A 24,446-nucleotide genomic window follows, 5' to 3' on the forward strand; every position below is an offset into this window, starting at 1 on the left:
AATATAAAAAAATTTAAGTTTTTGGTGTTAAAGAATTCATGGTATCTTGTTATTCTCATTTTCAAGCTAATATTAAAAATTTATTCAAACTTATAAAACGATTTATAATAACATATTTTAACCTTGTAGCGAGCGATATTTGATCTGATTATTAGGACTAACTTTTTACCATTAGGATCCAATCACTGAAATCCAATACTTCATTTACCAGTTGTCCAGATTGAGGGATTTTGAAAATCAATAATAATAAAAAATATGGAATAAAGATAGAAGTGTATCATTTGAGACCATACGTTTGGAAAAATCAGGGAATTTTATCCAACCAAATTCCAAATTTAGTTAGCATTGTTACTGATAGATGGCGCTGCAGGTGATCTGTAACAGGTATAATTAAACGGAAGTTCATGATACCGCCATTCGGCATCTCATTTTTGCCTCAGACTGGGCTATGTTGCTGCTGAAAATGGGAGTAATGTTGAAAACATCATTGTTTAATTTTTTGGAACAATCCTTGCAACATTTTCATACCGGTTTTTATTTTTCTTATTTTGCAGCGCCACTTGTCGGTTACAAAGCTAACCAAATTTGCAATTTGGTAGGATACATTCCTTGGTATCTCAAGCGTAAGGCTGCAAACGATATATTTCTATCGCATTCCCTCTTTTTTTATTTGGTTTTCAAAATTCATCAGTAATTTTTGAGACTCCCGGTATCTGAGTGGTACAATGATGTTATATTTTAATTTGCAATTTCGTAAACGCAAAGCTTTTCTATTTTTATTCTGTCTTAAAGTTCGATAATTATATCTAATACAGTAAGTAATGCAATTCTTTTTCTAAAAGAGCCATGCCTAAAATTGAGAGTTTTTCGCATTTTATAAAAAATATAAAAAATAAACAAATAATTAATAAATTAAAAAAATAATCGGAAACCTTTTAAATGATATAGATTCATAAAAGAAAACAACTCATATACTGATTTTCCTTCAATTTATTAATGAAATATGCAAAATAAGGTATCAAAATTTAAAGAATTTTTGAGACACATAAGATTTTGAGATGTCTAAAAAATTGTCAACTCTTTTAATTGATGAAAGCCTTTTGATTGAAAACTGCAGAGTTTTACGTGATGCACTGCTAATTTGGGAAAAAAAATTTAATTATTTTCATTAGCTATTATATGATTGTTTTCCTCATAAAGACTATATTTACTAAACGCGCCAGATTAGAAACTTTTTTTAATGTTTTGTATGTACTTGAGTTTTCTGAAAATTGTAAAATGTTGTTATATTCTCTTCAATAAGTTTAGTTACTTTGAAGAACACTAGATGGTAGTTTTCGTGAATCGTTAGTGGCAACATTTCATGCTAGAAAACAGCTTTTACCCGAATAATATAAAATAATCATTCATCAAATATCAAATTAGTAATCAAAATGTTTGAAATAAAACAAATACCAGTAATAGATATATCAAATTTAACAATTATTTTCAAGATAGATTTTAGGTCATTGTATTTTTAATAGAATTTATTTTAAAAAGGAAAGTTGAAATCTTACATTATATAAAATTATCCAAAATCTGTATTATGTTCTAAGTACATTTACTTGTAATTGAAATGTAAACGGTCAAATGCACACTTTGAAAATTTTATATTCAACTTTTTACTCCCCGAACAAATGATACTCAAGAAAAGTCTTTGATTAGTCTAGAAATATAAGAGCGAGAATTCAAATTTATTTTTGTTCATCACTAAATAGCTTGTCATCAAGTAAGCACTCTTATATATTTTAACTAACGGCGTTTAAATACTAAAAAATTAAACATCGCAATTTTTTTATTCCATAAACCATGTAAATATGCTATTATTTTTTAGATTTTTTAAAATAAAATTTTGCTTATGTTCCATTTTTCCCTTTTCTATGTGTATCATTCTTCATGTGAAATAACCTCCTCTCCGAATAAATTTATGAGGTCCACGGTGGCCTGGTGGTAAGGTCTCGGCTTCGGAGCCAGAGGGTTTCAGGTTCGAGACTCGATTCCACCGAAAAACCGTCGTGTAAGGGGGTCTATTGCACGCTAAATCGGTCCTGACCAAACGTCCTCCCGCTGGTGTGGTGTGGAGAGGGGGGTTCCAGTTCAGATGTCGTCCTCGTCATCTGACCGCGGTTCAAAATTACGAGGGCCGTCCCAAAATAGCCCTAGTGTGGCTTCAAACGGGACGTTAATATAACTAAACTAAACCGATTAATTTTATGATTTGAAATCAAAAAGTTGAACTGGCTCTGCTCATACTGAGTAAATGAATGAAAATAGTGCGTTCACCATTGAAATTCACCACAGCCTTTGAGACTGATTTTATATAACTGTATTGTTGTGGAAAGAGTTTTAGAATCGCCATTAAAGGACGCTTTTTACAAATGCAAAATGCTGTTACAGCTCTTTCAGAAATTTTATGGACAGCAATATATATATAAGGATTATTGATAAATCTTTCATTAAAATACAAAAACTGTATTTAAAGATTATCATTGAATGGAAATACTAGTGAATCAAGAAACTAAAATGTGTTTGTTTGGCACTTATACCAATAAAATAAAGCATTTATTTTAAATTTGCTGTTCTCTACCGCAAAATGTGTTATGATCAATTAAAATAATCTAAATAACCGGTATATAAATTAATCTCTGAGATTTGACATAAAGTAGTTCTCGAAAATGGCATGTGATCCAATGTAAATTAAATTTTATCTTATTCGCCCTTTTTTTCATTCAAATTCTGAAATTCTATTTTTATTATCATTTGGTTTCCTATTTCTCTTCTGTTTGGCTTCTGTAATATTTCTCTTATTGAAATTTTTTTTATAAGTGAATTTATATAAATTCAAGTAACTCCATAGAAATTTTTGCTAGTAGACAAAAATTTAACGTAAATTTTTATCATTTGAACTCGGAAATCAGAAACATTTTTTAAATTAAAAAGTAGTAGTAGACATAAATCTAACGTAAGCTAGATTTATGTCTACTACTACTACAAAAGCTAGTAGACATAAATTTAACGTAAATTTTCATCATTCGAAATCGGAAATCAGAAATATTTTTTAAATAAAAAATATCGCAATTGTTAAGCTCTGAAAATTCATTATCTTGTAGTGAAAAAATAATACGCCGATTCCTAAGATATTTGTATGCATTAAGTTAATATATCTTGTACCGGTAATCTTGCATCTTATCCGCTATTTTAAAGAAAGTCTATCCACATGGCATCTTAGCTACACGATAAACATAAATATAAATGTCATCTGGCATCTAACAACACGTTATCTTACGTTTTGGCTAGACAAAACTTTCTTTTTCCTCCTGAAAAATGAGTAATAGTTTGAAAATTTAACTGCTGGGGCTCATTTAAAGTGTTTTACGTAAGAAAGAATCGATCTCACTAGATGATTGGGAATAGATGATTGTGGTTAATACCTCCTGTATTTGTGCTGAAGAGTTTAAATATAATGTATAACTGAATCTATCAAAAATTTACCTTTATACGGAATGTCCCAAAAGGTCGTTTTCAAAATTTAAGGTTATGTCAAGTAGACAGAAACCGGTCATTTTTGCAACAGAACATATAACATTCCGTTACAGGTAGGTATTTGTCAATAAATTAAGTGAAAGAAAAATTTATACCGGACAAAATGTACAACACAAATTTAAAAGAATATAAATATGGAATAGCACATCAACTTAGTAGCATAAATAAAAATATGCAAAGCTCACATCGCTTCAGACTGCAACTCCTTTGAACATTTACATACTTTTAAGTTTCCGCCCTTCCTTACTTATTATTAACTTATAATTTATTATTGCTTTAATTAAAACTTGTTATTGAAATTATTCCCTACTTGCTAGTATGGTATCCCCCATTCTAGGTAAGGCGTATAATGCCTTTATTCATGTAAATGGTTATTGAAAATTTGCATTCCAATAAAACTGTGCTTTGCATTTTACCTTGTGTTCTTTTTCTTAATTCATCTAAATGAATGGCATCTAATAGCAGCCTACTTATCGTTTTTGACCCTATATTCTGTTGCAAAATTGATTTGTTTCTATCCAACTGAATTGCCTTCAAAATTTGTAATCAATAACTAGGGATAACTTATATATTTCAATTTAGTTTCTGTTTTTGGAAATGAATAAAATATTACATTTTCCAAACAGCATTTTTCATGAGTAATACCTCTGAGTATTTTGGAATTAATTTACATTTTTTATTCAAGTTCATTTAATCAAGAAATTCAAAAAATAATGTCTTTATTATTAAATGAATAATTTTAGTAACTTAACTCGATCTTTCAATAAAAACACAAGCAAAATAACAAATTCTATCTTACCCTCAACGTGTAGTAGCACTAAGACTTATTTTCTTTTCCAAACAATTTTTATATTTCTGCTCATGTTTTTTACCAAAACTGCAATCCATTTTCTAGTTTTTTTACCCAAAAAGGCGGGAGCAAAAAATATTCAGAGATAATGCAAAAGAATTTCCTTTTTTCCCCCTGCAAGACAAGTCCTTCAAAATGGATTACCTTTTTCTTAATCAATTTAACCTTTGATTTTGTTTCGCGAGAGAAAATTATATTTTCTCTTAAAGTAATTATCGGCGGTACAATTCGGTTATACCATCGAAAGAAAACATTGATTATACAGCAACATCATTTATATGTATATAGCGTCGCTGTTTTTCTAAAAGCAGTGGAAATTTATAAAATGAAAGCCTATTCTATTAAAAAGCTCCACTATTTTTAAAGACTTAAGTATTCAAGGAAGTTTATAAAATTAAATCCTATTTTATTAAAAAGTTACACTGCTTTTATAAAAAAATATTTATCGGTTTAAGCAGTGAAAAATTGATCAAAAACTTTAATCGATTTTTAACAGAAAACAAAACACATAAAAAAAATTATTTTTCTGCATATATAACGTTCAATCTACACTAAGTGCTACACAGTAATTTATTTACCAGAATTTTTTCCTCAGAATGGAAAAGAAATGGTAAACAAGTACTTTTTCATAACTTATTCAACATGTGATTATTGCAATAGAAGTTGTGATAGCAAAAATAAATCGTTTTTTTTCCGAGAAGCACATTAGGCAAGAAGTACATCTTCGTAGCAACCATTTGGATCGTTATGTCTTGTTTTAAAATAAAGAATTCTCAGTAATGATTGCTTGCTGTTTTTGCTTAAAAGATTGTTGTTTATGACATGGTATTGGACCTGGTTCTATTTAAATCTCCATTAATTTATTAGATTTATGTAATGCAAGAACAATTACTAGAATGATATCCATTTTTATTTTCTCTGTTATATAGCTTGTTTGCATTTGTAATCTTAAAATAGGAAATAATAATAAATCGATGCTGAATTCAATCGATTATTCTTTTATTTTGAGTTGCTTAGAAAATAATCAACAGTATAAGAATATAATGGAAATTCAGATGTTTTTGTTTAAAATTTCGATTGTACAAACTTAAAACGCATAACACAAAACTGCTTTTAATAATGAATTAATAATAACTGCTTTTAATAATGAATACTCCGAGTTTGAAAGTACTTAAAATGAGAGTATTCAAATTAAAATGCCTTTAATAGAATAAAAAAAAGTGTTATTTAAAATATATTCACAATTATCTTACTACAAATATGTACAATTAGTTTTGATACCGTTGTTTTAATTTTTTTCTCACTGCCTTTGAAATGGATGATTCAGTGCTCAAATTAATGTTTGGAAGTAGTGCCGAAAATTTTCTAAGCTTTGGAGATATTTGCATTATTTGTATTTCGTATGTTTATTTTACAATTACAAAAATCATAAAATGATACTTTTCTATAGTATATAATTAAGAAAATACATTTAATTTAAAGATTTTATTGAAAAACATAATATTAAGTTTTGATGCTATAGTAATTAAAGAAAAATCATATAGATAATCAAGTAAAACGATGCACTTTTGTGCTTTGACCATGATTTTTTTCCGTAATATCTATTTGATGAATAATTTCTGCAATTCAAGCTGATTGTGTATTATCAGGTACAGAGGAAATTATAAACTGATTACAGATTAAAGCTTTATACTATATGCCTTAATAGTAAAGATGTTTGAGAATCTCCAAAAAAAAAAAGCATATATGAGCAAAAGTTTCTAATGAAACAGAACTACACATATCTTCTGATGTAACATCTCTGTTATTCAAACTGATATAATTCACTGTATGCAGTAAAAAGTTGAAACTTCCTCAGAAAGCACTGAGCAATTCATCAAATTCGTAAAAGAAATCTTTTTTTTTATGTTGTTTATTTCAAAACTAATTTGGTAGATTGAAATTGCTGTAAACAAGAAATTATGACTGAGAGAATATAAAGAACGATTTTTTACTAGATGGAAGAGTTGTTTAGCTATAATATGGATGGATGGTTGAAAATAATTGGAAATCTCAAGCTTAAGCTATGGTAACAGTTCGAAAAGAAAAAAGCTCAGGTGTCGTCCTCGTCGTCTGACAGCAGTTCAAAATTACGAGGTTCATCCCAAAATAGATCTAGTGCTGCTTTACAACGGGACGTTAATATGACAAAACTAAACTGAACCTTCTTTGCATTAAACAAGGTTTATTTATATTCATAACAAGTTTTTTGATTGAATCCGTACAAAATATCATCAAGATTAATTTATGGACATATGTTAAATTTTATGAGTATTCTTGCAGTAAAAATATGAAAGAAAATTAAGAAAAATCATTTCTTTTGTATGTAACATTTACATACCGTTACGAAATATATTCAAGATTGTTTTGAAAATATACTTTAAAAAAAAAATTCAGTCCTTTACATAGCTGAAGTTTGTGGTAAAAAAGTGAAACCAATATTGAAAATTGAAAACAGAATATTTATGGATACCTAATGATATGCATACATCAAAATGTGTTGCATTTTTCTACATTAATAAATGCTTTGAATTCAATATAAATAAGATTTTATGGTAATTTTTGATGCTATATATAGTAACGTAGATCATTAGAAAGCCTTAGAGACCATATTTGAGGAGACGAGGCTGGAGAAAAGGATTATATCTCAAGATATTTTAAATGGTTTCTATCTACTGTATATTATGTCAGTCGAAAAAAAAAACCCATCCTATTTCAGATTTAAGAAATGTTTCATATTCTAGTTAAATAAACTCTAAAGAGAAACCGAAGCATTATGAATTATTCATCAGGCGAGTTTGATCGATTTTTTAAGCTCTGAAATGAAATGTAGTTTTAAGAGATTCTGTTGTGCTTTGAAGCAACGTGTGCAAAATTTCAAGCAATTTAATTGGAAGTTAGATTGCAGCGTATATTCATTCCTGAAAGAACTTTTAAAATTTCTCTAATATTGATGGAACATTTCTGAATTAAATATGTAAAAAGTGAGCTTCTAAATCCCCCCTCCATTCTAATTGCTTGGAGGGGTTACAGTGTGAATTTTTATCACACAAAAACAGTAAATAATTCAAGCTAATCACAAACTGACTACTCCGAACCGCCGGAAGACGCATGGAAACACTTGAATGACCGGACCAACGCAACAGCAACTCTGGCGGGAACTGTGGTTGAGTGCTAAGGGTCATCACCGGCCACGACACAATCCTTCCCTAAGGAAGTACGTACCGTCATGAAGAGAGGAGTCCCTCTTTTCATGTACCCACAGGGGTTTCGAGTACCAACCAGCATGGGACAAAGTCAAGCTAAAAAAACTTTTTTAGCTTGTTAGTGTAACTAATATGTATACTTTTTAATTTAAATTATTTTTTACTTTTCAGTTCTTGCATTTCGAATTTATTATTATAAATATTTTTGGATCTTATTATCATTTTTTTTCTTCTTAAAATTACTGCCGTCTAGTCGCAGAATATAGTAATTTAAATTATTCGGTTAACTGAAAAATATACTCAGAAAAATTTCAAATAATAATTTGTTATCTGGAACTCACACATCTACGAAAGTTCAAAACTCTACGAGATGTGCATATTTCAATATTTCACTGCACATCAATGAGAGAAAAAATGATTGAAAAATTCCTTCTTTACAAACTAATCAAAATAAAAGTGACTTCAATCTTATATTTAAGTACACAAGAACAAATATTTTTGCACATTACTAGATATTTATGAATATTTTTGAAGTTGCGTATAGTTTAACCTACTTTTTCGCTATTCATCCTTTGTAGAAGAGACTGCTGTGCTTTGGTAAAATGTTTTTTGTATTAGGAATTTATTTAGGTATGGACTACCACTTACGGCAAATAGATGAACAGTCTCAAGCAATACTCATTAGAAAAGGGTAAGTTGCAACAATTTTTGGAAAAATGTTTATAATTTTAAATGTATTCTCGATTCCATGATTATAACTACTTTTTTATAGCTTAACTATTCATTAATTTTACAACTTTCCCAGTATATGGGGCAAGTTGTAACAGACATCGCGAAAGTTGTAACAATAAAAACAAAAAATATTAAATTTTTCCCCCTTTACCTTTGTTTTATTAATTAAATTAGAACGCATTAGAAATTTGATAATTATTATTATGGTGGTAATAAAGGATATCAAGCAATTTACAGTAAAATGAAGATAAAATGATTTAATCAATCAACATACAAATCAGTCTGTTCAGAATATTAATTAATGTAAGCAAATGATAAACTGGTTCCTATCGTACACATTTTGTATCCATATTTTTCAAATTAAACATTGAACCCATTTCTCTTCATCAGAATTGGGGGCCGCATTTGCCAATTTGTAATATCTTGGATTCAGAGTCGAAAAATCCCTGATTTAAATCCGATTTTGCCAAAGAACCATCGCATAATCGGATTTGGTGTACACTTAATCTGCCTTGGATGAACGTTTTTCCTTGGTGCAGCGTGGAAAAAGGGCGAACCAACTGATGCGCTATTTTCATCTTCTGACCGCTGTTCAGAATTGCGTCGTCTGTCCCAAAATAATCCCAACATTGCTTGAAAATAGATACTAATAAGATATTCTATAGGGTAATATATCGTCAGAGTTGCTGTCCACCTCTGCTCTAGCTTAAGAAAGACAATTTTTTTTAAAAAAATCTGCGCATTAGTTCAAAATCCTCTTTTTTATTCTTTATTCCTTTATTTTCTCTTTTGTACTTTTTCCATAAATCTTTCTCTTTTCTCTTATCCTTGTTTCCATTTCTTACTAATTATGTCGTAATTTTCTTTCTTCACTGCTTTTTCTTAGATGGGTAAGCTAGGATTTTTCAAATATTTTTTCCTTTCTTTTTAATTTAGAGTTTCTTTTAGAGCTACAAAGGTGAATTCTAATAGAGAAATATGAACTTTGAAGATGAATGTTAAAATTCAAAGTAGAAAATCTAAGTACATATGTCAAATATAACTAAAAAGAAATCTCAGAATTTATATTTATTGCAATTTGCTTCATAGCATAGTCTCAGACATTCTTGTTGATTTATAAAAGAAAATATTTGAAATAAATTATTAGGATATATAAAATATTAGTAAAAATAATTAAAGCAGCTTTTTAAAATCTAATATATGGAAAAATTAAATAAGCAAAGGCATTTTTAAAAACAATCAATTAATTTATCTTAAATCAAAATTTGCAAAATATTTTTTTGCAATTTATTATCTAAAATGGAGTATGTGCTCACAATTTCTTACTCTCCGTTGCAGCTAATTACTAACTGTTTTGTCATAACAGGGTCCGTCATAAGAAATATGTACAGCGATGTACGTAATTATGATAAGTTATGTACGAAATTGTGATTAAAAGTTTTAAAAATCATGGCGTAAAGTACATATTACAACTAGTTCTTGGCACCTCTACTTCGTATAAATTTATTATTGTTTACTATTAGCATTAGTTTGTAATTGAAGCAATGAAATAGGTTTTTCCATGTGAAAAATTGATTTATTTTTTATTTTTCTTTATTTACAAGCTTAAAGAATTGCTTCAGGATTTTCACTTCATGTCAGTTTACGCATTATAATATAGTAAGCAAACCTACTTGTTGTTTTTAAGTCCGAACCTTACCTTAAAGATTACTAGTAATAGAATAGAGCTGTAAGCTGTATCTATTGTACCGCTTGTCACAAACACATCCTGCACCATGGAATGCTTATTTGGGTTGTATGATGTTACTTATCTTGGTCTTTTTAAGTTAGAAGAATACCATGACACAGATCCAAAAGGGAGAAAACATGAAAATATTTATCATGAAGCTATAAAACTAACAATTGAATCGGCTTTGACTGAAGAAAAAAAAGAGAGTGTAAATTGTTTAATTTTAAATATACAATATTGACAACATTTCACAAACACATCCTGCACCATGGAATGCTTATTCGGGTTGTATGATGTTACTTATCTTGGTCGTTTTAAGTTAGAAGAATACCATGACACAGATCCAAAAGGGAGAAAACATGAAAATATTTATCATGAAGCTATAAAACTAACAATTGAATCGGCTTTGACTGAAGAAAAAAAAGAGAGTGTAAATTGTTTAATTTTAAATATACAATATTGACAACATTTCACAAACACATCCTGCACCATGGAATGCTTATTCGGGTTGTATGATGTTACTTATCTTGGTCGTTTTAAGTTAGAAGAATACCATGACACAGATCCAAAAGGGAGAAAACATGAAAATATTTATCATGAAGCTATAAAACTAACAATTGAATCGGCTTTGACTGAAGAAAAAAAAGAGAGTGTAAATTGTTTAATTTTAAATATACAATATTGACAACATTTCACAAACACATCCTGCACCATGGAATGCTTATTCGGGTTGTATGATGTTACTTATCTTGGTCTTTTTAAGTTAGAAGAATACCATGACACAGATCCAAAAGGGAGAAAACATGAAAATATTTATCATGAAGCTATAAAACTAACAATTGAATCGGCTTTGACTGAAGAAAAAAAAGAGAGTGTAAATTGTTTAATTTTAAATATACAATATTGACAACATTTCACAAACACATCCTGCACCATGGAATGCTTATTCGGGTTGTATGATGTTACTTATCTTGGTCGTTTTAAGTTAGAAGAATACCATGACACAGATCCAAAAGGGAGAAAACATGAAAATATTTATCATGAAGCTATAAAACTAACAATTGAATCGGCTTGGACTGAAAAAAAAAAGAAAGTGTAAATTGTTTAATTTTAAATATACAACATTGATTTGTCTTTTGCAGGATTATAAGAAATCTGGAAAATAAAAATTCAAATATAATGTTCAATATAACACTACATAAGTATTTTCTAAAATCTAAGAGCTTTCTGCAGAAGAGTACTTAACCTTTTAAAGGCCATTTTTTTCTAGTCATATTATATTAAAATATTTTTAGGCTTGAAATTAGAATAAGAAAAGGGATTCATTTAACTTATTAGATAAATTTAATTTGATTGATTAATTAATTTGGTTAATTAATAATTAAGTAACTAATCAAGACACATCATTTTGTCTGAAATAAAGAACTGAAGCATCTAAGTTTCTGACTTACTAAAAAAATTTGTCAGAACTTATGCCAACCTACATAATTTCATACAAAGATTGATAAATCTGGTGGGAAGGATACTTCCCACGGCCCTAGAAAGGGTTAAACAAAGTATCAATGGTGCAGAATCTAATTCGAAGCCTAGTTTATAGGTTTGCAGTGGCCTGTAATAAATTTTAACCTGTGACAGGAAATGAAGTAAACACAGCTGGAGAAGAATAGTTAAAACTATATGACAAACAGCACTGCAAAGTTATTAAATATAAAGACATACAAAGACAAGTTAGTCAAGAGCAATAATTCTCCACCCTACCAACGATGACAATTTAAAAATATCGAAGAACCTTCATAATCCTCACTTTCTAATTATGAAGCAAACATCTTGTCACTCGCGCTGTTTAGGCGCTTAAAGTAGGCGACAGCTTACTTACTACTAACTAGTATATAAGCTAAGCTAACAGTTTGAAGGCTATTTTTTCGAAATGAGGTCGCCATGGAGCTTTAATGTTTTATCAAACAAACATTTTAAAATTATACTATCAATATACGTAGTCTCATCTGAAATGCAGTTTTCCAACTCGTATGCCCTTTCTTAAATCTCTTTTTAATTAGGAAAAATTTTAATCTCTTATTAACTAGAACATTAGGATTGTTTTTTAATTAATAAGAAAATTGTTCACAATTTCAGTTTTACACAACTTTTTTTAAAATGTAAATTCATAATTGTTTCGTGTAAAGGAGAGAAGTCCTTTCTATGCTCTTAGTTGGTTGTTTAAAACTAATTAGAATTACCTTAATGAATAATAATGATATCTAATGAAATGATTTCAAATTACCTTGAAATCTGAACAAAAGATTCTTCTTTATATATAATGTAGAAAGCGATTTTCTACTTTCTGAAAGGCTGTATAATATATCTTTCAATAATCGCTATAAACATAGCCGTTTTGTTCTGTAAATGCTAGGTAAAATAAGCAAAATATAACATATTAATATTCTTATAGGTAACACATTCCAGAATGCATATTTAGTACAGTATCTAGTACAGAACAGAAGATTCTTCTTATATATAATCTGGAAAGCGATTTTCTACTTTCTGAAAGGCTGTATAATATATCTTTCAATAATCGCTATAAACATAGCCGTTTTGTTCTGTAAATGCTAGGTAAAATAAGGAAAATATAACATATTAATATTCTTATAGGAAACACATTCTAAAATGCATATCTAGTACAGTACAGAAGATTCTTCTTTATATATAATGTGGAAAGCGATTTTCTACTTTCTGAAAGGCTGAATAATATATCTCTTTCAATAATCGCTATAAACATAGCCGTTTTGTTCTGTAAATGCTAGGTAAAATAAGGAAAATATAACATATTAATATTCTTATAGGTAACACATTCTAAAATGCATATCTAGTACAGTACAGAAGATTCTTCTTTATATATAATGTGGAAAGCGATTTTCTACTTTCTGAAAGGCTGAATAATATATCTCTTTCAATAATCGCTATAAACATAGCCGTTTTGTTCTGTAAATGCTAGGTAAAATAAGCAAAATATAACATATTAATATTCTTATAGGTAACACATTCTAAAATGCATATCTAGTACAGTACAGAAGATTCTTCTTTATATATAATCTGGAAAGCGATTTTCTACTTTCTGAAAGGCTGTATAATATATCTTTCAATAATCGCTATAAACATAGCCGTTTTGTTCTGTAAATGCTAGGTAAAATAAGCAAAATATAACATATTAATATTCTTATAGGTAACACATTCCAGAATGCATATTTAGTACAGTATCTAGTACAGAACAGAAGATTCTTCTTATATATAATGTAGAAAGCGATTTTCTACTTTCTGAAAGGCTGTATAATATATCTCTTTCAATAATCGCTATAAACATAGCCGTTTTGTTCTGTAAATGCTAGGTAAAATAAGCAAAATATAACATATTAATATTCTTATAGGTAACATATTCCAGAATGCATATTTAGTACAGTATCTAGTACAGAACAGAAGATTCTTCTTATATATAATCTGGAAAGCGATTTTCTACTTTCTGAAAGGCTGTATAATATATCTTTCAATAATCGCTATAAACATAGCCGTTTTGTTCTGTAAATGCTAGGTAAAATAAGCAAAATATAACATATTAATATTCTTATAGGTAACATATTCCAGAATGCATATTTAGTACAGTATCTAATACAAAACAGAAGATTCTTTTTATATATAATCTGGAAAGCGATTTTCTACTTTCTGAAAGGCTGTATAATATATCTTTCAATAATCGCTATAAACATAGCCGTTTTGTTCTGTAAATGCTAGGTAAAATAAGCAAAATATAACATATTAATATTCTTATAGGTAACACATTCCAGAATGCATATTTAGTACAGTATCTAGTACAGAACAGAAGATTCTTCTTATATATAATCTGGAAAGCGATTTTCTACTTTCTGAAAGGCTGTATAATATATCTTTCAATAATCGCTATAAACATAGCCGTTTTGTTCTGTAAATGCTAGGTAAAATAAGGAAAATATAACATATTAATATTCTTATAGGTAACACATTCTAAAATGCATATCTAGTACAGTACAGAAGATTCTTCTTTATATATAATGTGGAAAGCGATTTTCTACTTTCTGAAAGGCTGAATAATATATCTCTTTCAATAATCGCTATAAACATAGCCGTTTTGTTCTGTAAATGCTAGGTAAAATAAGGAAAATATAACATATTAATATTCTTATAGGTAACACATTCTAAAATGCATATCTAGTACAGTACAGAAGATTCTTCTTTATATATAATGTGGAAAGCGATTTTCTACTTTCTGAAAGGCTGAATAATATATCTCTTTCAATAATCGCTATAAACATATCCGTTTTGTTTTGTAAATGCTAGGTAAAATAAGCAAAATATAACATATTAATATTCTTATAGGTAACACATTCCAGAATGCATATTTAGTACAGTATCTAGTACAGAACAGAAGATTCTTCTTATATATAATCTGGAAAGCGATTTTCTACTTTCTGAAAGGCTGTATAATATATCTTTCAATAATCGCTATAAACATAGCCGTTTTGTTCTGTAAATGCTAGGTAAAATAAGGAAAATATAACATATTAATATTCTTATAGGTAACACATTCTAAAATGCATATCTAGTACAGTACAGAAGATTCTTCCTTATATATAATGTGGAAAGCGATTTTCTACTTTCTGAAAGGCTGAATAATATATCTCTTTCAATAATCGCTATAAACATAGCCGTTTTCTTCTGTAAATGCTAGGTAAAATAAGCAAAATATAACATATTAATATTCTTATAGGTAACACATTCCAGAATGCATATTTAGTACAGTATCTAGTACAGAACAGAAGATTCTTCTTATATATAATCTGAAAAGCGATTTTCTACTTTCTGAAAGGCTGTATAATATATCTTTCAATAATCGCAATAAACATAGCCGTTTTGTTCTGTAAATGCTAGGTAAAATAAGGAAAATATAACATATTAATATTCTTATAGGTAACACATTCTAAAATGCATATCTAGTACAGTACAGAAGATTCTTCCTTATATATAATGTGGAAAGCGATTTTCTACTTTCTGAAAGGCTGAATAATATATCTCTTTCAATAATCGCTATAAACATAGCCGTTTTCTTCTGTAAATGCTAGGTAAAATAAGCAAAATATAACATATTAATATTCTTATAGGTAACACATTCCAGAATGCATATTTAGTACAGTATCTAGTACAGAACAGAAGATTCTTCTTATATATAATCTGAAAAGCGATTTTCTACTTTCTGAAAGGCTGTATAATATATCTTTCAATAATCGCAATAAACATAGCCGTTTTGTTCTGTAAATGCTAGGTAAAATAAGGAAAATATAACATATTAATATTCTTATAGGTAACACATTCTAAAATGCATATCTAGTACAGTACAGAAGATTCTTCTTTATATATAATGTGGAAAGCGATTTTCTACTTTCTGAAAGGCTGAATAATATATCTCTTTCAATAATCGCTATAAACATAGCCGTTTTGTTCTGTAAATGCTAGGTAAAATAAGCAAAATATAACATATTAATATTCTTATAGATAACACATTCCAGAATGCATATATAGTACAGTAATTGCTGTAATATAAATAGAAATTTTGAGAGATATTGAAAATGTCTAAGAGGGATACGAAGAGTGTAAGTTCTATGATGCATGTATTTTTTAATAAAAAAAATATATAATATTTAAAATTGTAGTTAAAAATTTAATGTTCTAAATCTTCTTGAATAGTTAAGAGCTATTTTAGTTTTAACTCTTTGAACTATTTTAATTATTTTCCCTCCAAAGTCATTCATGAGATTAATTTATATTTCAGCATTGCATTTTTCTTAGTCGTGATAACGATTTTCTTTCCATTTGTGACTTTTAGGAGATAAAGTATTTGGAGAATTTATCGTTCATAAACACGTAAAGGTCAAGGAGACAATGCTAGTTGTTGATAAGATAGATAATAAAGGAAGATTTCTTTTGTTTTCTCAATATCAGTAAAAAATTCATTGTTAAGGCAAATTTTTTTTCTTCTGGATAAATGTAATTTTTGAATTGCATTAATTATAAATATCTAGAAAACCAAGATTCGCTTTTTTTTTTTTTTTTTTTTTTTTTTTTTTTTTGCGAAATTTTGTATTTTTGGAGGAACTATTTAGATACGAATTACAGATGAGTATTTTTCAATCTTATCTACATATGAAATGCTCATTTAAATAAAAAAAAATTATGAATGCACCAAATTTAAAATGTTATTCGAAACAATCTGCTATATTACAATATTCATTTTACAACTTATCTATCATTTCTTATATTTGTGAACTTACACTCAGTTTTACCATTGTGAAATCGGGTTCAAGATGATGTTATATGACATTGTCAGCATGAAAGCAGATAGAAAAAGGTTCTAATACTTAGTTATTAAAAATGTTTTTTGTGAGTAAAATCTCGTTTTTTCAGGAAAGACACTTATACATATAAACTTATAAAGCAAAAATATTAAACATAAATGCATAAGTAAAAAATAAAGTAAAAAGCGCGAATCAAACCGACAACACGCGTAAACTCATGTTGTTATGACTACTATACTGCACTGCCCACATTTCGAAGTGGAAGTTGAATATACTTATTCTAATAACTAGTTATAATTTTTTTGTGTAAAATTGTGTTTTTTAAAGGAACGACACCTGTATAAATTAACTTAAAAAGGAAAACTTCATCTAAACATGAAATTTTATCCAAATTGTCAAAGCCGATTTCCGAGATACACGAAATAAATGACTTTATATATAAACAAGAACTGCTCGTTTAAAGTAATAAAATGCCGTTTGTTTGCTTGTTTTTCTTATTTCATCAGATCATTCATTTTCGATGCACTTTCTTAACATTCCCGATGAGTAAAAGCGGATGTTGGTAAGGATTTAATGGATGTGGGAGGTAAAAATAGACGAGGTTTTATGGAAAACATTTATTATGCAGCTGCTCCCTCCAAGTCATATCAAAGTAAAAACAAAGCATTACATAAACAAGTCACAGCTCTCCGGCCGCACATCAGAAGTCAAACACTTTCATATCAAAAATAGCAGCCAGTGAAGGCATCACCATAATGCACTCACTATATATATATATATATATATATATATATATATATATATATATATATATATATATATAACTTGAATACATTTACATAGTCTTTCACAAGCTAAAATATGTGCAAATGGCTGGCTCTTCGCACTAGAGAAAATTAAATTGATACCTAGTTGTCACACCGAGCAGAAGATTCCTATGAATTCCCAATTCGAGTTTTTCTCTATATTAAACATTTTAAGTTAATATGACATTTTCCGCTACTTTTTAATGAAAAATATCATATAAAGTGTTTGATTCTTTTCTTTAATTAGAATATATTTAAAAAATTTGAATGATTTTTCGCTCACTTACTGAGGTGTTAAAATTTTGAGATTTTTTACATTGTGTGTTCATGATGACAGTATAACCTAATTTAGTATAGATTAAATTCTGATTCAGATAGATTAATTTTATAATATTCGGTTTCATACGGTTTGCACCAACTGGCAGTAATTTTGAGGAAAAAAATGTTAACAAGATTTCTTAACGTGTATAATTATGGATTATAAATTTAAGACTAAAACTTGAAACATAAATTAAATTGAAAAAAATCTGCCTTTTTGAACACTATTTTTATTAAATTTATTTTTTCACTTTAATCTTTAAGGATTATGACAACATAAATTGCCATATGTCTTCATGATGTTATGAGCTACAATTTTGAAATGTGTAGTGTGAACCGATATTTATCATTTTCATCATTTAATGACATTTCTGTGTCTAATAATTATGAATGATTTTAAAAAGTCAACACATCCAATTTATAAAAAATTACAATGCACATCGCAAATCTCTCTCTCTCTCTCAGTGTCTTAACGCACTGCAGTATTGTAGAATACTGTGGAAATTTATCTTTCATTTTCATCATTTAGTCATAATTTAAAATTATGAAGGAATAATAATGATGAATTTTTTAGGGCATTGCATATTAAAAGTTTAAAGAATTTAAGAAACAAGATAGGAACATATCAATTTGAAGTGAGATGTCAGATTTATTCAGGTGTTACGGGTTACTGTCATAATAAGTACAGAGAAAATTTAACTAATTTTCATCGTTAAATGATAATTGCTTCATCTTTAACCATCATTTAACAATAATTAAAAATTATGAAGATCATCGCCAATAACTTTCGTAAAACTGCAATAATGAGCTATTAATATAATACAGGGTGTTCATTAATTACTGTCGGGGTTTCCGTACCTCATAACTTTCGAATAAAAAATATTACGCAAAAACCGATTACGTATTCGTAAATTATAACTCAAAGAATTTTATTAATGATATTAAAGTATGAAGCTTGCACAATTTGCACTTTGTAGGCATTCAGCTGAAGACGATTATGTATTCGTAAATTCGCTGAACAAATTTTGACTCGAATTGAGGATGATGAAAATTACCTTCGGAAATGGTTCTTCAGTGACGAATCCACTTTTCATGTGTCAGAAAAAGTGAATAAACATAACTGTAGAATATGGGGCTCGGAGAACCCACACGATTATCAAAAGTCAAAATTTGTTCAGCGAATTTACGAATACATAATCGCCTTCAGCTGAATGCCTACAAAGTGCAAATTGTGCAAGCTTTACACTTTAATATCATTAATAAAATTCTTTGAGTTGTAATTTACGAATACGTAATCGGTTTTTGTGTAATATTTTTTATTCGAAAGTTATGAGGTACAGAAACCCCGACAATAATTAATGAACACCCTATACATTAAAATAAAATCCCTTTCTTAAAGGAAAATTTACTCATTTATTTATTCGCAACTAAAAAGTCTGTTCAACTGTTGTTTCTAGCTGTAGGAAATTACTACTTGCTTAATAGGAAACTACCATCATAATTCTAGCTAGCATTCTACTCTTTACCCCCCCCCCCCCAAAGCGAATTTAATTTTTTAATGATTGCTTTATTTTAAATTAGAAATTGAGATTTTACATAAAATTAACGCACTTTCCTAAATTGAGATTCTTGGGTCTCGAACGCACTATTCTTTGACTCAGAATTTATTTGAAACTCTAAAGGCCCTCCCGGTTCAAATTGGCATAACATACAAAGAGGAGAATTGTATACGCACAATATTATTGGCGTGTAAAAAACTTAAAACAAGCCAATATGCATCATTTGACCAACTCTATCTTAATGAAATTGTGTGGCGTTAATCTTGAGTTTCTGTCTAAGTTTCTTTCGAGATCGTCTTCATTTTGTTACTGTCTTGTAAGAATAAACTAATATTCTGGTTGTTTAATAGTTGCTGCCATTTTAAAAATGGAGCACGATGAGTTTTACGAAATTCTATGTAAAACTGGTAAAAAAACCCTTTTATTTAAGATCAGATATTGAAACAAGCTTCTGAAGAGTTCCACAGTTATGGCTTGTATTGGCGTTTCAAATACTGCAGCATATTTAAAGACGATCAGAAATTGCACCTGCTTCTTCGTAAAGAGCAAGATTAAAGTCCAGAAAATAATGCACACTCTGATTCATATGAATAAACATTTCAATGCTTATAATATTGGTGAAAATCTATTGCCCAGTAAAAATCTACTTAACATTTTTTTGACTAGTAGTCTGAAGAAGCATTGCATTGCAGCACCACTGGTGTCTCGACTGAGAAAACATGAACGTGTTCTACTAACACACTATTAACGTGTTCTTGGGTCGTGACCTTATGGACTTCCTGTTGTTTTCTAAGCTAAAATTTACATTGAATGTCGATGATTTGGAACAAAAAGAGAGTAAAAAATATTCGCAGTGAGACGTACGCATGCTGCCAAAGAACCTTTCCCGTAATTGAATTTCCAAGAAATATTTGTATTGAGATTTGCGGGTGATTCCAAAGAACCCTTCAAGTAACTGAGCTTCCAGAAACCCTGAAGTGTCCAAAGAACCCTTTCAATAATTAACAACAAGGAGGGAAAGGTACATGCGGAAACAGAGAAGGAAGGTATTTTGAAAGAGTTTCTCATTAGAATGTGATCTTCGCAATTATTGATTCATTTTAAAAGATAGATTTCTTTCTGGACAGATTACGTATGTCAAAAATATACATATTTTAAATTTACAGATTTACATTTAGAACAACCAGAATGTTTTACATGCTGCATCTTTAAGCCTATCAATAATTTGGAAGAAAATCTAAGCATTCTGCAATAAGTCTTTTAAAAAGTATATAAAAAAATGTTTCTAAATTTGAGAAATAAATATTTTTTTAATTCTTTCTTGCGTTTTCTCGTTATTTCACTAATTTCCATTTATTCATTTATTACATAGTCAAAAAATACATTTTATTTATTACCATCTTGATCTTTAATTCCAATGATATTTAAAATATTACTAGCATTTAAGTTTTGCTAATGAATTTATTCATAGAGCGCCTTTGGCAAACGACTATAATTTTCTTTCATATAAATAAGAAAAAGTTATTTATATGTAACCCCAAATATCAATGATTTATATGATATTTTCAGTAGGAATAGTCTTCACCTGAATTAAAATGCTCTATGACAAATGAAATTGAATTCCCCAACAAATAACAAGCACCCAACAAAATTAAATTTTAATGCAAAGAAACTCCTTATACAGAAAATATCACGTCTTTTAAAATCTGCCTATAATACAATAAAGTTTCATTAAACATTTCAGAGTTGTTTGCAGGGAGTCAGCATCAAATATTGCAAAGAGTTATTATTTTCAATAGGAAAAATCTTCACCTGAATTAAAATGCACTATAACAAAGGAAACTGAATTCACTAAAGAATCACAAGAACCAATGAGATAAAATTTTAATGCAAAGAAGCTCCTTATACAGAAAATATCACGCCTTTGAAAATCTGCTTCTAAAAAAAGAAAGTTTTATCAAACATTTCAGAGTTGATTTGCAGAGAGTTATCAATCAAACATTACAGAGAATAATTATTTTCAATAGGAATCATCTTCATAAATTAAAATGCGCCATAACAAGTGAAGCTGAATTCACTAAATAATCACAAGAACCAGTGAAATAAAATTTTAATGCGAAGAAATTCCTTATACAGAAAATATCACGACTTTGAAAACCTTCCTAGGAATAATAAAATTTAATCAAACATTTCAGAGTAGATACAATTCTTGGAAAATAATTGACAGAGCTCTAATCTCTTTCTATTTAACAAAGAAAAGTCACAAAAGAGCTCGTAAATCACGTACTTTGGTGAGGAGACTTTTGATATCTGTGTTCCCTCTGTGGTTGCGTTATCATTCGATTCACAAGGGTATAATTAATTACAAAATTAATGATTCGGAATATGCTACATTATTTGTTGCCTCTGCTATCTGTTGCGAGACGAATTTTCATGTCGAAAATAAGTCTGATCCAATTTTCTGAATGCAATGAATTCTTTGATCTCTTCACTATTTTCGTATTTTATAAATCCGAATTCTGTATGAGAAACTGTCTGATTTCAACAGAAACAAATAAGAAATTTAATTAAACCTGGCTTAATAATTGTATTCTTCAATAACATATAAGGTTCTTAATATTCTATAGGGATAATAAACAGTATTCACCGTATGTGTTATAATTTCTTCTCATATATCAGATAATAAAGATAGTTACTTCAAAATTTATTCCTTTTTGCTTGTATTTTCGACATAAACAATGACATCTACGGATTACTATTCAGCATAACCGTCAGGAAAGATTGCATTTGGGAGCAGACATTTAAGACTTTTAATATTTGGAAGCAGACATTTGTAAATTTTTGTGACAAACCAGTGTATATAAGAATATTGAGTTTCTGCTAATGTCTTACATTTGATTTTCTTTGTTCTAGTTTTCATTATGATTTTTGTTTGTTGTTGTTTGATTTTTATCAAATATGTTTAGTCACAAGCTCGTGTTAATTTGTAAACTAAATACTGTTCTTGTAACTAAAACAGTAGTTAATAATTATTCATCATAATTCTGTAAGACAAAAAAAATCATAAAAATGTAGAGCGTTTAAAGAAATATTCAACTAAATTAGGAACTATAATCACATTTATAACATATTTTCTCCCTCATAATGGTTTCATTTTTCTACAGTGCTCAATTTAATGTTGTTGTTCTGAGTTAAAATTCGTTCAGTCCTTTTTCTTTACTTCCATTTTTGTTTAACTTTGATATTGTTACAAATTTTTTCTTCTACAACAAATACCGCCAAGAAATCGTAATGACGCAGCGCATTTAATCTCTAATAGTTCAGCAGCTTGCTTGCTGTCTGATCCTCTCAGACCTCTACTTGTCGGCGACTCCGACTCTCACCACACACCGCCTCTTTTTACGATCCACACGACAACTTCTTCCGATACACACGACTTCTCTTTCAGATTCAGATTGCCTGTCTTTTATAGCTCCGGGAGGCGGGGCTAGAATCTTCAGACCAATCAGGGCGTAGCTGGCTGTACCTCGTGTCTTAGTGGATGGATCGTGAAAGTTCTCGAACTTTCTGGTATTATCCATTTAGTCGCCAAACTCGCCAAATTTATCGCCAAGCCGCCAAATGCTCGCCAAGTCTGTCGCCAAGCTCTAAGTTCATTGATCTCAGCACGTACAGGACCGATCGTACAACGGTCTTTCTTACGATGACTCTATTCGTGCCGGGTAGCAATATTATAGGTTTGTAACAATATATATTATATACTTACCTTTAAATATTTTTTATTTTATTTTGTATCGCTTATTTATATTGATTTTGTATCTCTATAGCATTCATATATTATTGCACATGGAGTAAAGACAATATCATATCCCTTAATAGCCCAATGCTCTTTGCAGAAAATGCTGTATTTACTTTTGTGATTCATATTGATTTCATCCCCTGATGGACAAATGAATGCGTTGTTTGCCAAGTTTCACATTCTGTTTCCACCTTTAATACATATTTATAATTCATTTTCACAACGTTCCTTGAATTGTAACATTTTGTGTATTCGCTTCGTGTTTTATATTTTCTCTTCCTTTTCTGTAAGTTTTAAGCACTTCTCGTTTTTACGGTTTATTTTTTGTTTTTATTTTATTTGTTTTCTGCTGGTATATACTTTTCTGTTATATTATTACTTGTTTTTTCTCTTTTTCTTGTATACTACTCCCTCTCTGTCTCTCTCTCTCTATATATATGTGTGTGTGTGTGTTTACTTTTATAACTTCCATGATTCCTTACCATAAATATTGTAGTATCATCTAAGCAATTTTTCTGATATCACTACCTAATGGCAATTTCTATGCAAAATCTCAATCTAATTAAAATTAATTGACTAATTTACAAGTAAGTAACAAATCTATTTAAATATTGTATTTCCATTGGGAACTTACAACTGTTAATAAATTCAGAGCTTGATTCATCAGAAATAATTGAAAAATCAATAATATAATCATCTAATCAATAGCAAATAAAGAAGCCAAATAAAAGAACGTGAAAAACAAACGGATTTGTATCGTTTTGGTTTATATTGTCAAAAAAGCCCTCCGAGATTTTTAAAGCGATTATGCCAAGTTAAATGAGACATTAAGCTGTGTTTCCTGATGGGGTCGATTCGTTTGACGTCATAGTCAAATGTCAAAAGAAACTCATTACGTAATCTATTTGCACATTGACGTATGATTTTCACTCAACAATATGCGCTCTGAATTCTAAATGGCATGAAGCAGGATATTTGATCTGTATGGCGTGAACATGAATTTGCATCATTGAATTGTATTTTACTGTATAAAATATTTAGTCGTTGTATTTTAACGAGTGGTGTAAAATTTAGAATAAAATAATCAGCGGCTTTATTAGATGGCATGGGATTCAAACAAATACATAGGATGAAACACATCTTTCATCCTTCAGAATAGAGCTATAGCAGTGTCTATATGCCTATATAATTGTAGTCTAGTCGAGCCCGCCTAAGACCATTGGCCCTGACATTTCGGTCATAGTTTCTAGGGTGGGTTTTATCATTTAGCGATTCTAGACGACAGCCCAGAGCGCCATAATAATAGAGTGCTTGTTCATCAGACAAAACTTCCATTTGTTTGTGGTGCTTCTCTTCCTCTCTGCTCAGACGCGAAACAATTGATACTGATAAAAGCATTAACTTGATTTGTTTTGGGCCAAGAAAAGCTGACTTGTCTGGAAATAATAT

The sequence above is a fragment of the Argiope bruennichi genome, chromosome X1 (genome assembly GCF_947563725.1).
Source record: "Argiope bruennichi chromosome X1, qqArgBrue1.1, whole genome shotgun sequence".
NCBI classification, from domain to species: Eukaryota; Metazoa; Arthropoda; class Arachnida; order Araneae; family Araneidae; genus Argiope; species Argiope bruennichi.